This window comes from Manacus candei, unplaced genomic scaffold (assembly GCF_025592945.1).
Source record: "Manacus candei isolate 608988 ecotype Guabito, Panama unplaced genomic scaffold, ASM2559294v1 h1tg000043l, whole genome shotgun sequence".
Taxonomy (NCBI): Eukaryota; Metazoa; Chordata; class Aves; order Passeriformes; family Pipridae; genus Manacus; species Manacus candei.
The window spans coordinates 2,018,303-2,033,176 of NW_026138091.1; positions in this window are offsets into that span (position 1 = coordinate 2,018,303).

A 14,874-nucleotide genomic window follows, 5' to 3' on the forward strand; every position below is an offset into this window, starting at 1 on the left:
GCATTTGCATTGCCAGCACAAATGGATTAGATGGTGACAATGAATTTGCCATCAGCTGCATATGAGCCAAAGGTTCACATGCTATTTTTTTTCAGATGTTTTCAACAATGACAGACATAAAGAAGAGCTAATATTCCAAAGTCCTAGACATCCACAATATTGATGGAGAAAAGGATAATTGCTAAGAATGTGTTATCAGTGAAAAATGCATTCCAGCTTGAAAAGGCACTAACATTGCCTGTATTCAGCAGGTCACACTAATGAGATTGCCTCTCACAGCTGAAGTTGATAGGGGAGCAGAACAGCTCTCTAATTAGGTTTACTGACTAGGGGCCTATACTGTCTTCTCAGCACTAGCAAGCTGGGAATGCTACAACCTTCGGCACTGAAAGGAAATGAGATATCTTCCTTACTCACCACATAATCAAAAAATTATAAGTCAAGTATCTTGATCACTTCATCTGTTCATTCATGAACATAACTTCAGTTTGACATTTTTACAAGCCTTGAAGTTACTGAAGGCAAGTCAGGTATATATCACTGGCAACAGTAATCTACCTATTTGATAATATTTTACTAAATTTTCCTCTTTCCTCTGGTCCAAGTCTTCTTTGCAAGGGGGTGATATCCAGATACTTCTGTGCAGGTGGCAGCATCCACTAGTAAGGATCTGACTGAGAATTGATCCTTAGACCTCTGATTCAAAGGGCACAGCATGACACTTATGCCAGTATAATGTAAGGTTAAAGTTACCCAAACTGGCTTCATTCATTCTTTATTATTATATAATAGTGCTGATGAAAGCTTGTGGTTGAGATTGAAGTTGACACATTCCACAGGAACAGCAGCATAGCATATTAATGTTACCTGAATTTTGTTACAAAGTCTGTATTTTAATAGTGTGTACTTTTGCCAAAATTCAGCCGTTTGGCTTGAAAATTTCCTTACTAGTTTCTGCATTAAGTGTGGAGAGCTCTCAGAGACCACAGAAGCCTAGGCAATGAACTTCAGAGGAATGAGCACCTTAAACTGTTATCTTTTTTAGCACCTGATTATTTGATAATGCTATTTTGACAATGCTCTTTTAATATGACTACATATGTGTAAACATATGATTTTATATAAAAATTGTACGGCAACTGGAATGATACTGGTTTACGTATAATATGTAGTTCTGAAACAGCAAATTTTGTTGGCCTCTCACCTGCAAGTAACCAAAAAGCAGTCATGTAAAACCACACTGGATACTCAAACTATGCATACAGTTCAGCAATTAATGTTTAAAAACAAGTCAGAAGAAGAAGAAAGCACTGCTGTTCATTTTTATTAAATAATTACATGGCATTGAACTGCTTCAGGTCACCAGTTCTCCCTACAGATTTTAAAAGGGTCCTCATAAGTACCCTACTCTATCTTATGCTGGAATTGTTAAAGGTGCCTCTCTAGATTAAGTTCTAAATATTTATTAGTGGAAAAATGTAATGTACATTGAGATTAAAACAGATTGAGAACTATGTCAATCTGTTTCAAGAACAGTTTTGCTGGAATAGTAAATTAGAAAGGGCAGTTACAGCCTTTGCAAAGCTTGTGATGCAAATAAGGGCATAAAGCATAATATTCTGCTTTTATCTTATAGAAGCAATACTAGTAATCTTTTTTAAATTACCAAGAATGTAAATGTCATAATAGCTAATGAAAAAATAAGTATCCAAACCTGACATTTAAAAAGAAATTTAAAATATTACCAATCCATTTCTTAATGAAATTGGTCACATATGACTTCATTGAAACCAAGAGATTAATTTCACTCACAGGGATTATTTGAAATTAGTTTTTCAATTAGCGGTCACTAGTTGAATAAACCCCTAGGGAGACCTAGTCTCTGTTACACTATACTACACAAATACAATTGGCAAAAGCTGAAAAAGCAGCAAGACAAAGGTTCTCTTTGGTTTCAAAGGAAATCCATTATTTGTGAAAACCTTTTATTTACTAATTTTAATTTAAAAATTGCTGTACAGTCTCTTCAAGAAAAATAATTATCTGTAATGTGGCTACTTCCTAGTACATGGATTTCTTTAAAAATTATGGGTTCCTCACAAGTTTCAGTTTGAACCTGAAAATAGGGGACTTCTGTTGCCACACAAATTTCTCATAACAGCATCCTATTAGCATCAAAGGTTTACAGAAAAGACAGTGGAAGACATGAACACAATTGAACAGCTGTGGACTTGCTCAGTATAGCCCTGTGGACTTGCTCAGTATAGCCCTGTAACATATACTGAATATGGAGATGACCCATATATATGCCCTTTTGTTGGAAAAGATGTAACTTTTCTAATTTTTTAATGATTGTAATTAACCTTTTAATTAATAGTTTTAATTAATCATAGGTGGTATGTTAGGCCTTAAAACACTTTTACCCAGCATTTAGCAAAATGTTGTCATAAGCTACTTTTGTGAGAAAAGTTTGGGAAAGGTACTGAAACTGTAAGTTTTGTTAAGCTAACCTCAATATGCTTCAATGAACAAAGTCTGGGAGAGAAAGATGTATTGTTGAAGTTAGACATCTGGAATGCAGACTTTTTGGACAACAAGGACATTTTGCAGAAACCAGCAGACAAAGAAGAAGATTAACAAAGACTCATATACATGATGGAAAGTCCCTATCAGAAGAAAAAGATACTAAAAGACTAAAAATATTGACTAATTAGTGCAGAAAGCGAGAAACCCATAACCAATAGAAGGTAGAATATTAATTCATGAAATAGAGTTAGGAAATTTAGAACCAATGAACACTAATTTCTTTGTTTATTAAAAGTGGATAAATAGTTGAAAAATTGTTGTATTGGCATCTGTGTGGGGACAATTTAGGAGTATTTGGCAACACTTTTGACCACATCTTGTCTAGATGTAACTTAGCTTCTTTGGAGACAAAGTCTGATCCATATTCCTGGTCTCTGCAAGCACTGAGATCCATCCAAGTATTATAGCATGACCTCCCAAGCAATTCTCCTAGAACTCCCCAATACTTTTAGTGACAACTGAGCTCAGAAATGAGTTTGTTTTCAAAATCAAGTATTCCCCTTAAGTAGGCAGCTCTAAATGCAGATGCAAGTGGAAAATGCAGCCAGAGAAGAACTGTGAAAGCTTGTTGCTGGAGGAGTTCATACATTTTCACAGCTTCAGTGCGAATAATCATTTGCCACTTCCCTCCTTTGCAGCCTCAGGTTCACCAAGTCTTAGATTTTAGTTTTAGCATTCCTCAAGGAGGTATTGGTTGGGGTGTAAACAGACCGTTTGGAATCTTTCACAAGGAGCAAACATCCAGTTCCTTGATGTTTTATCTCAACTTCCCATCTCAATCTCTGTATTTTCCTGTCTTACTTCTACTCACCTGCTCTCCTCACTCCAATACATACCAGCAAGTGGACCATTTACAACAGATAGTTTTGAAATGCTTAGGGTATCTTCAGTCATTTTTATGGACAATAAAAAGTACCTTGTTCAAGAGCAGGAGAGAAATAATGTGCTATTGAAAAAACTACAGAGAAACACTCCATTTGAAATTGCTGAAAGTTTCAAATGCTCTTAACACACATTAAGACAAGAATTTGAATAATTTTCCTAAAAAATAGCTCCCATTTTGAAAGGCAATGTTACTGTTTTCTGAAGTTGATGTAAATCCACTGAATACACTGACCTTCCAGAACAGTCTTCAGAAGTGGTCATGGTTTTTACTGTGCTTGTTCATGGAAGAATCTTGTTTAGCTCCTACTGAAAAAAAAAGTCTATGCTATGAAGAAGAATGAGTAAGAAAATAAAAATAAAAATTCTGTGTAAAGGATTTACTAGATTTCAGTAAGATAATTTAATAGGAAAAGATAGGGATATGTGTCATTCTACCATTAAGAGTATGGGGAACAAAATATGTCCACGTTTACTTTTTCTTAATTTTTTTTTAAAGATACAGAATTAAATATTGATTTATTGATTTAAAATCACAATATTAAATAGAAACACTTATAAATGCTCATCTTTTCAAAGAGCAAGCATGTGCAGCAAACATTATTTTTCTGCAAAAGATATGCTATAAAACCCAGTTCAACCTATGAATTTGGAATGGGCAGAACCCTTATTATATTATATACATATATATTATACTCTTATAGTTAATATTCTAGTACAAGAAGCTGTAAGCACAGGTGTGATTTTCCACCCAAAAAAAAAAAAAAAAGAAAAATTGTTTTTTGTTTTAACATGTCTGTTTCTAGGATAAATTTGGTAACAATTAACAAAAATTACTATAATCTTGATAAGCAGAATACTTAGAAACTCAGTATTTAAGACACCATTAAGTTTTAAAATATTTTTAGATTTCATTAAGCAATTGAGGCTTAATTGAGGCTTAACTAATTCTGGGCCCCAAACATCAATCTTCATATTCTGAATCATGCAAGTCATGTAGAAACCTCCTGTCAATTTTTCAATATGCCATAAATTATTTTCTAAATTTTTATTAGTCAACTGCAATATCTTTCATGAGCTTTCACATTGCATATATGCATACAGCAGCATATAGTAGAAAATGTACGCTTTAAAACTTATTATTCAATTGCCAGTCTTTAAACTTATAATATTCCTTTATCTTGATGTCAATTCCAATAATTAAAAATAAATAAAAGCCACATCAAGTACATATCCTTAGCAGACACTCTTGTTAACCAACCCTACAACATTTCCATTACCTGAAATGTAGGAAATTCTCTGGCATTTCTTACAAAGTGCCCTACTTCCTTCCCCTCTCAGCTTTTCAACTCTGATATACTTTCAACAATTCCTTGTATTGCTGCATTGTAAACTATCTGCAGCCAAGATGTTAGATATGAGGTCAACACATTGCAGAAGGCCACCCAGCTAGCAGCAAAGGGTGACATTTTCTTAGTCTAAATAGTGGCCATCCCTTCTAAGAAGCCAATAAATTGACATAAATTCGTTGCCTTTTCTTTGTTAAAAAATTATGAGCATAGATCACTCATATCAGCAATCACGTACATACATGACTACACATGTAAATGTACATGCTTAAACATGCCATACATGTTTGTACTCCAGTAATATCACGGGGTTTGTGCAACAAGTCACCAAAGATATGAATACCGCTCCTAATTCTCACCAGGGTGACCCTGCTTGAGTAGGGCAGTTGGACGAGGTGACCCACTGTGGTCCCTTCCATCCTTACCATGCTGTGATTCTGCTATCAGACAATCTGAACAGCCACCTAAAACTATTAGATTTTTAATCCTTTAAGCACTGACACACTTTCAGTGCATATCCTGACAGCAAAAGGTTTCAAAGCACTTGCTGCAATTTCTTGTTCATGAGTTAAATAAGACCTTTCCTACATAGTTGAAAGTTTGTTTAAGGATTTATAAGTAAAATTGGCCTTTCTGCCTGGAAGATGAGTAATGTTGTGGGGATCATCCTTGCCAGATGGTGTTACCAGTAGCCAGTGGTGGTTGGAAGAGCTGAGTAGGTGCACACAGGAGGAGAGGAACAATAATACTTCACCATGAAAAACAGCAAGAGAAAGGGAACAAGTTGTGTTTGACCATATGTATTAGTGACATGACAGCAGAGATAATGTGTCTGTCACTTCCATACAGAACAACCCTGAAAGGCAAACTTATCAACTACAATAAAGTAGAAATCTTAATCTGGAACTGAGTGGTTCCATTTAATGTAATAATACACAGAAAAGTAAAGCATGAAAATGAAGTCTGGATTCTGACTTCACTTCTATGCTATTTGTAAAAGGTTGAGTATATAGTCCCATAATATGAATCTAATTCCAAAACATAGGCATTGTAAAAGGAAGTGTATTTCTTTTATCCCAAGTAAACTTTAAACACTTATTATTATCCCCATGAATAGACTAACATGCTTTACAGAGAAAGACTTACAGCACTTCTGTAACTCCAAACAACATGTTAAAAATAGTACATAGTAATGTAATAAAGGATTGTACCGACATGCAGATGCACAAATGCAAAATAAAATTGCATGAACTACATTAATTCCATCTCCACATGATTAGCTTCATATTCATGATATCATTTCCTTAACACAGTTTTACTGCATTCAATCCTGTCCATTTCATAGCAGCCCTCAGAACTGAACTCAGCTAATGAACGGTATGGGCACAGCACATTGACCACTGAGTAGACAGACAGTAAGTAGAGACACATTTTCTATTTCAGATAGAAGACTACTCCTTTAAATGCTGATGCATTTACTAGACTTTTCACAACTGTGGGACAGCCAAGATTTGAACACAGAGATCTCTCCAGTTCTTTAGTTACAGATTTGTTTTCTTCAAGTGTTAACTGCTAATTAAAGTATGGGATAAATCCATTACAACATTGTATCCAGGATCAGATTCAGCATTAGCAAGCTAACTTGAAATGGGTACACCTTTGAAATATCTCAAATCTCAAACAAATCACTGTGAAAGAGTCATTAACTTCACCAGTATCACTAATAAAAAAAAAAAAAAACAGATTTTTTTTTTGGTGCTGTGATGCAGCACAGAACATCTCAAAAATTAAAACAGCTATTCAACTATCATTTCAAATCTCACTAAATATCAAAATTGGATACCTGCATCACAGCATAGCCTTTTAACATTGAAAACCAAATCAGACAAACCTGACTTTGCCTGCAACTCAGCTGTCTGTGCTGTACATGATGAATCACTCCCTATTTTGAGCTGCTATCCACACGTTGAAACTTGCATTCATAAATTCACATTAGGCAACTAATGGGACAGAATTGAGGTTGCTATGGCAACAGTGAGATGTGCCCTATCATTTAAGTGAGAAAATGAACACTAGTAATTATCACCAAGCAAATGGCATTTTTTCCTTTTTTTGTACGATATCTTCTCAATGTTTTAGTTCAGATAATGAATGGATTTGTGACTTCCTACAAAGGTAGAATAAAAACCAAGCAAAGTGAGTATTACCTAATCTTATACTAAAAGTGAATCAGAATACGTCACTGAGCAAAGCCCATAAGACTTAGGTATTTGCAAACAACATTAACAATATTATAATGACATTAGGAAACTACAGTCCTAAGTTCAACAGTACGCTGCATCACATGAAATTCAGAGGGTGAAAAAACCCTGTCTCAACGTTGCTTTCAATCTGAAATCAAGATGACCTTACTATTACGAAGCCCAAACAGTGATAAAGAACATACAACATTGACCTTTCTCATTAGGGTTGTAACAGATAATATTCTGTATTGTAGCAAAATGCAATCAGTGTTATTGCCAAAACCCTTTGTGCATTTTGTTTCCCTTCTGCGAAGGTCAGACTGTCCTAATAACATCTCTTGTATCCAAAGGGACAGACACAAGCAGAATACACCTGGATCAATATTTGAAAATTAAATATTGCAAAAGTCATGATTTTATGATCTCTGTTATATTTTATTTTATTTATTCCATGCATAATTAGAAGCTGCAATACTTGTTTTAAGTTAATATGCTAAGGAAAAATATATATATATGTTCAACATATGAGAAGTTAATTTGAAACTATCCCTATCTTCATGGCTGCTGCATACAGCAGATCCCATTTTTATCTCAAATAGCTTGAAAGAACAGACTGTCATCCTCTGAAAGTGCCAGTGACCAATATGTGGTACATCTTACAGCTTAAATACGCATAGTGGTGCAACCTGCCTTCTGTCTCAACAGAAAATTCAGTGGTGATTATTCAAATAATTTTTGAAGAGCCTATAATCAAAGTATTCAAAACTTGAACACATAGCACATCTTTAAAGTTACAAGTCAATGTGATTATATGCTAAATTTCCTTATTCCCAGGAGTTTAGGGATGGCACAAATCCAAAGATAGACATTTAAAGTTGAGACTTAGTGCAGTCCTGACCTAACTAGAGACACTGATACACCAAGAAGCAGATCTGCCTCTCACAGGTGTTTAGGCCATGAAGTGTACATGGAATTGCTTTTCTCTCTTTACAGACTCCCACTCTTAAAACAGTCCCTAGAGACTGAATTGAGAATTCCTGTCCCATAGTATCATCAGCATTCCAGAAAATGTAGACGAAGCTCAGGAGAGTCTGAAGAAACAAGGAAAACATTTGAGTGATAAGCAATATTAAAAGGAATGAGAGCAAGGAACTACCACAGAATGAGTAAGACTGCTCTGTCCAGCACTGTAAAACAAGAACAGTTAGAACAAACTTATTTTAGTGCACTATTATTTATATATTTTCATAAAATAATAAGTATCTAGATAGTGTAAGCTGTGGATGTTGGTAAGCATGGGGTATGGGAGAAGGAGAAATTAGTTTTATTGTCTGTATCTTGAGAATATGGAGAAAAGAAAAAAAAGACAAGTAATCAAACAAATCAGAAACATGAACGGGTAGTCATTCTCCTACTTTTTGCAATATTCAGTTAACTAAATATTCCTATTGAGCTGATTCTGTATATGCACATCTGTATATTCGAAGATGATTTTCCATCTAGCCAGGACTTGTTGGGTTTACTAAGTAGAGCATAGTTGCAGCTGTTCTTTTTTTCACATCCAAAACTTTCATCTTCAGGCTTGTAGGAAATCTTTTTTCTTCAGATTTTTAAGCAAAATAATGTAATTGCAGTTCTAAAGCTGGTTGGGGAGTTAAGGAGATTTTAGGAGTACATTTCACATCAGTAATCTCTATTACATGACCCTGTGATCAGTGGCATTTTCTAGCCTAGACTGCAATTCCCATGATGTGGGAGGCACAGTTTTTGGGTCTAAACACTCTTCATTGAAGAATCCTTCCTCAGGCAAATTATAGTAGTTGGTTGCTAATTTTCTGTGTATTTAATGATAAAACCACAGCCACTCAGAAAGGCAGATGATGAGTTGAATTCTAATGTGGAATATAATCAACGTTTTATAGATGAGCAAGAAATAAATTAAAATAAAGTTGTAGAATCCCCTGTTTCTACCTCAATATAATCATCTCTCAGTGTAGGGCTATATACTACACTTCATTCCATTTATTAAATTGAAGATAGCTTTATCTCAGTACTTCTATGAAAAATGGCAAAACTATTATATTCTAATCTTTCAGAGAGGTAAATTCACATTTACTGCTCTGAAACCAATGGTCTTAAATTAGTTACCAGCTCATATAGTCTTCATGCTTTCCTCATTCCAACACATGACCAGTGGTAGAAAATAGAATTGGTTGTTGTTGGGTTTTTTTTATTTAATTGTACAAATACATGTTTTTCTCACATAAATGATTTTACTAAACCATAAAGCAAGTCCAAATATTTATCAGAGTTTCACAAAAAGCACACTTACTCACACATAACTTATAAAATCCCTCTTCACAGTGATCTCCCAAAACTTATTCCCAAAGCAAACATCCCAGCTCGGAGAGACCTTCTATTACACTTTTGAGAAATTATGATACAGCTGCTATCTATCAAATCCTGACAGCCTGCATAAATGCAATTATCTAAACACTTACTTTAAGAGAAAAATCACTGATAGCAATCTTACTCTTAAAAGCAGAGAAGTATATTTATTTACACAGAGAAAGGTTTTTATACTGTATTTTCTGCTGCTCATAATTTGTAAGCAAACTATTTAAGAACTTACTTTCTTCATAAATCTTCATTAACTATTTTATTTTTTGAAAAAGAAAAACCTCCATTTAAAGAGCACAGTTGTCTAGAAAGTGATGGTATAGTTACAAATAAAAATTATTAATCAACTTCAACTTCAGAGAATTCTGACCAAATTTAGTGTCAGTGTCACAGTAAATTTTTGTGCATTTTATTTCTTTGAACAGGATTTGCACTGTGAAAGAAAAAATAATTATGCAAAATGGTCAGGACTTCACTTACAGGAAGAAGGGAGGTGAAGAGGGTCTCCAAAAACAGATTACTGTCTGTGTTATCTTGAAATTCCCTTTTTCATATAGCCACTGATACTTGTGAAAATTCAGTGTGAACTTACAGCTTTGTACTAGCAGGGTTTATAACAAACCAGATATGGTCTGTCCTCCTGTAACTAGCATAAATCAAATGGACTCCACATGGTCTTCTCATGCTCATTTAAAAGAAAAGTAGTGCATGCCCATGTCTAATCCAAAATTCCATCTTTAGACGATCTCAGACTACACAGGTGACTAGAGATTCAAAAAGTTTTTCTTTGATTTCTTTATATAATCTGATTAGCTGTTCTGATGTTCTAAAAAACCTTTTTTTTTCATTTCACCTCAGTGGGGTTTGAATCTGGGCTGACTTAAGCCATCTGTCTGAAAACAAGGCATTTGTGATAGAAACCAAAGAACATTAAGTCCTAACTTTCTCAACAGTTGCTAAAACTAGGACACACTGACAAATGTCTCGATTCCTCCCTGTGCCCCCCAGTTTCTTCTAGGCTATCAGAAGATACTCATCTCTAAAGATGTTGTAAGTGTCTATTTAAATATGAAAAGCAGAGAGGGCAGTAGAGGAAGTGCCACCATTCAGGGACAACTGATTTTTGATCTTTGGTGTAGTGTAGTGGGAAACATTTATGTTAACAAATTTTTGTTGGAGTTAAACAGGCTTAAAAGTTAGCAGAAACATACCCTACTTTCTATGGAATTGTTTCTCCTTTGGCAGAAACTGGATATTATTGATGCAAGAATCAAAAATCTGTTCTTTTCTAATGCAAACTTTGCTGAAATTACCCTCTGATTTTTTTTTTCTGAAGTTTAAACCATTAATCAATATTGAACAACATGGACAGTTTTTGAATCCATAGCTAGAATTTTGACAGGAACAAAGTTTACGCCAATGTAAGCACTTCTGAAAATCCCATGTTCATATGATATAATGTCTTAACTCTTGAGAAAAGAAAATTAAATCACTGAGTAATGCCAAATACACTTATTCTTCTGTTTTACTTAAATATCTTGTACAGATGTGTGCAGCAACCACAGTTGAGACTTTTACACACTCGTGTACTTACACAACAAACAAAACCTCAATGAGTTTAAGTTAGAGTATTTATCATAGACAGAGGTAGACAAATGTGCATAGAGCAAGCATATGCCCACAGCATACCTATATTCCAGCAAGTGTATTGTTTGAAAATTGAATCTCATGAGTTACGAAGAAAAAGTTAACTACTATCAGTAGAGATACTGAAGGACAAAAGGTGGGAAAAGCAATTTCTACTGCTGTGTTAGAGTCAACAAGACTACAGAAAAGAAGGAGAGAACTTGTTATTCTCTCTCCATGACATCATTATCATTACACGCAAAGGAAGATGCAACAGGAGCTGAAAATGCTGATACTGACACATGCACACAACTTTAAAAAAATCCACTAAGTACCAAATTTCATAGAGCACAAACATTATGGTGAACATAAAAGCGAAACAGAAGCAAATATCTGCACTAAGCCTGTGCATCCCAGAAGTTCCATATAAGTTTTGAGATTGTGCTACTATAACTGCATTTCATTTTCATGCAATAATCAAAGATAAGAAGTATGAGGGGGGAAAAAAAGCCTCTTGGGATCAAGAGGTCAGCTGCAAAGCTATTTAAGCTCTTAAAATTTCTCAGTAGTACACTGTACTTAGTAGAAGAAAAACTATGTAACAAGCTGAAGAGAGTTGAATTTTCAGCCTTTCCTTGTAGGAAGGAGTAGCGAAGGAAGTTATTCATTTGAGGGATGCGGTCCTGCTCTGTAGGAGTACGTAAATCCCATACATGCTATGCATTTGGTTCCTGTCATGAAGATCGTTGTTCGGGACACAGCACGTCAGCAAACCCTCGTTCTTCCTGGGGCAGCAGAGCACAGCTCATGGGTTCACAGTCAGGCTGCCTGTTCCCCAGTCCAGTGGTCAGACTCTGGAGAGCTGACACTGACTGTGAACAGCAGCAGTTGATGACAGGCCATTGTTGCAATGGGTTCAGCTTGTGCTGCCCATTCAACAGCACAGCCGTAATTACACCTTCAGCTGTCTACACAAATAGTCATCCTGCCTGCATACCACACGGCTTCATCCTGCCTCTTCCAGTAATCACCATGTTTCCTTAGCCTGTACCAGACTGAGAGCCTCTCAACACTAGACAGAGGTGTCAATATGTGACTTAGGTATATGAGAAGAAACAAGCCCTATAAGTATATTCTCAATATAGCAGAATACATTGCATTGATATAACCTACTATGATATTTTATTTGAGGGAAATCACCCAGAAAAACATGAAATACCTAAAATATAGAATATTCAGACCATGCAAACATAAAATCTCTCTGGTGTCCTACATGAAGTCCATACTTTCTTATTCTGTAGGAATGACGGTTCTGAAGAACAATTTGAGAAAAGTAGCTCTAGCTGAAAAGACAAAGGGGACTGCTCATGTGAAAACATTCCAGAGTTACTGGAACATAAATTGGTTAAGAAATGTGACCCTCATGCAGAAGCAATGAAAGCTTTCCACTAAACTTTAAAATGTATTCATATAATTATAACCAGTTACATCAGCAGTTATAAAACATCACCCTGCAATTCAAGCGCTGCACGCTTCTCCATATGGCTGCAGGATATAACCAGAAGTCTATGAAAATTGATATATCTAAAAAAAAAGATTTATAAATGCCACATTCCCAGATCATTAAACATACGTTCATAGCCTTTATCCTCAGCCTACCTAATGCTAACTGTAACTATTACCAATAAATTTGTTCACAAGACAGTCTGTGGAAGGCTGTAATAAAAAAAAAAAATGAAACATCTGTTAAAAATTTCTTCAGAAAGCAGTTGACACTTTGGGAGTCTTCACACAGTCCTAGTATAACTCTAATAATATTTTGTTTAAAAAAATCAAATAAAAATCTTTTAATATTTTTAAGCACACATAACTAATTCATTTAAAGCATAGAAACATCACTAACTACCACTAGAAGAAATTCCAATACAGCACTCAAGGAAAATCACTATTAAATTTGCTCTAACTAAAAGTAATTGCTTTGCAACAACTGAAATTAAATCCTTTTAAGTTATTTGCATTTTAAAAAAAAAATCAATAGAAGTCTTGAGAAATTGAGCACAAAAACTAGTACAGGAGATAAAACGATCCTTTCATGTTCTGATTAAGAGTTTATGGATAATGATATTTTTGTAAGCCAAATACAACAGAAATCAAGAGAAATACAAAAAATATTCATAATTTTAAAAATAATGTGAAAGCAGTAAAAAAAATCTTTGGTTGTTGGTGTTGCTTGTTTTTGTTTTTAATAAAGCAGAGATTTTTGAGGTTTGCATACAGACAGAATGACACTATTTGTATGTGAATACTTGAAAATTCTTTCCTCAAGCTATAAACTTTGGACATAAATTATAGAGAACACATTGGTCTCCCTGAGCCTTGGGGACAGGAATCAGTCTGTCAATGGCAAATAGGAATGACCTTTCAGTTGAAAGATTTTTTTCACTGTTTGGAAAATACTAGTCCACAGTAATCTATTTCAGAGAATTCTCTCCTGATGAAGAATACAAAGCTAATTTGATTAACCAACAATCTAATTAGTTGGGTATCAGCACTTAATAAAGATTTTGTTACAGAAGTGGGTTGTGTCTGTGGGCTTGACTACTCAGAGAGGCGAATTCAAATACAGCACACCTATTCTCTAGACGATGATACGGTCTAGAGAAGTGTTACAACAGGACTTGAATAGCTGTGAACTTCTCAATTGGAAGACAAAATTAGATTCTAAATGAGATACCCAAAATGTCAGTAATAAGGAATAGAATGGGTGTCTGCCACAACCAGTGCATAGGGATCACCATCAGGGGACATATATGAGGTTTTGATGAATTTATGTGAGTGGCTAAGAACCAGAGACCTGACCTTTTCACTTCAATATTGACACTACTACTAGAAAGAAGATTCACAGCTAACAAAAAAACCTTGCATTGAATTTATCTTGGGAAGCAATTTTTGTCTATGGTAGGATCTACTTTATTAAACTGATGACATAACATTGAAGCTAACCGGGGAAAAATTCCCAGTTGGACAACCTCATGTGACTAGAGACACTGTTGTCACAGAGCAGTTGCAATAGATGAATACTATCATCACATCTGTCTCCAGAATAAGGCAGGGAGAAAAATAATATAGGTGCAAAGGTTGTTCTCTGTGAGACTGGAAAGCTGGAATTGAGATAGATACTACAGAAATATCTGGTAGATAACATTATATTTGTTCTTTGCTTATTTTAATATTGTACTGTAAAAAACACAGCCATTTGGGCTTTCACACTAAAGGAAGTCAGACTTCCAGGGGGAAGCCTTCAAGGCAAGGAATAAAATAATCTCAGTGGTTAATTTCTTTTTAGGTTTTGTGAAACAGTAGTCATTTTGTTTTAAATGTGTTCAGCAATAGCAGCTCTCTCCAAGAATGTGAAAAGCATGATTTGTATACTTCTGTATACTGTGGATAAGTGGAAAATGCACATAAGGAGAAAAATGTATGTGGCAATAGGAAGAAACTGAAAGCAACATCATGAGAAATGATCAGTCATTTTGTATTCTCAGCACTGATTGCTGGAGAAGGTCACAAGGTACTCTACTGTCATATGGCAAGAAACTACAAAAATTACTTCTCATGAAATAAGGAAAATTCCAGGAGCACATTCCATTGCAATACACTGGCGAGGTACTGGTGTCCATCAAATAGCTGATGAACAAAGCTTTTTGATAAGGAATTTAGTTCTATGCAGACAAGAAGTACTTGGGTTCTTTTTTTTTTGGACTGTCATTTGGACAACCTGATGATAC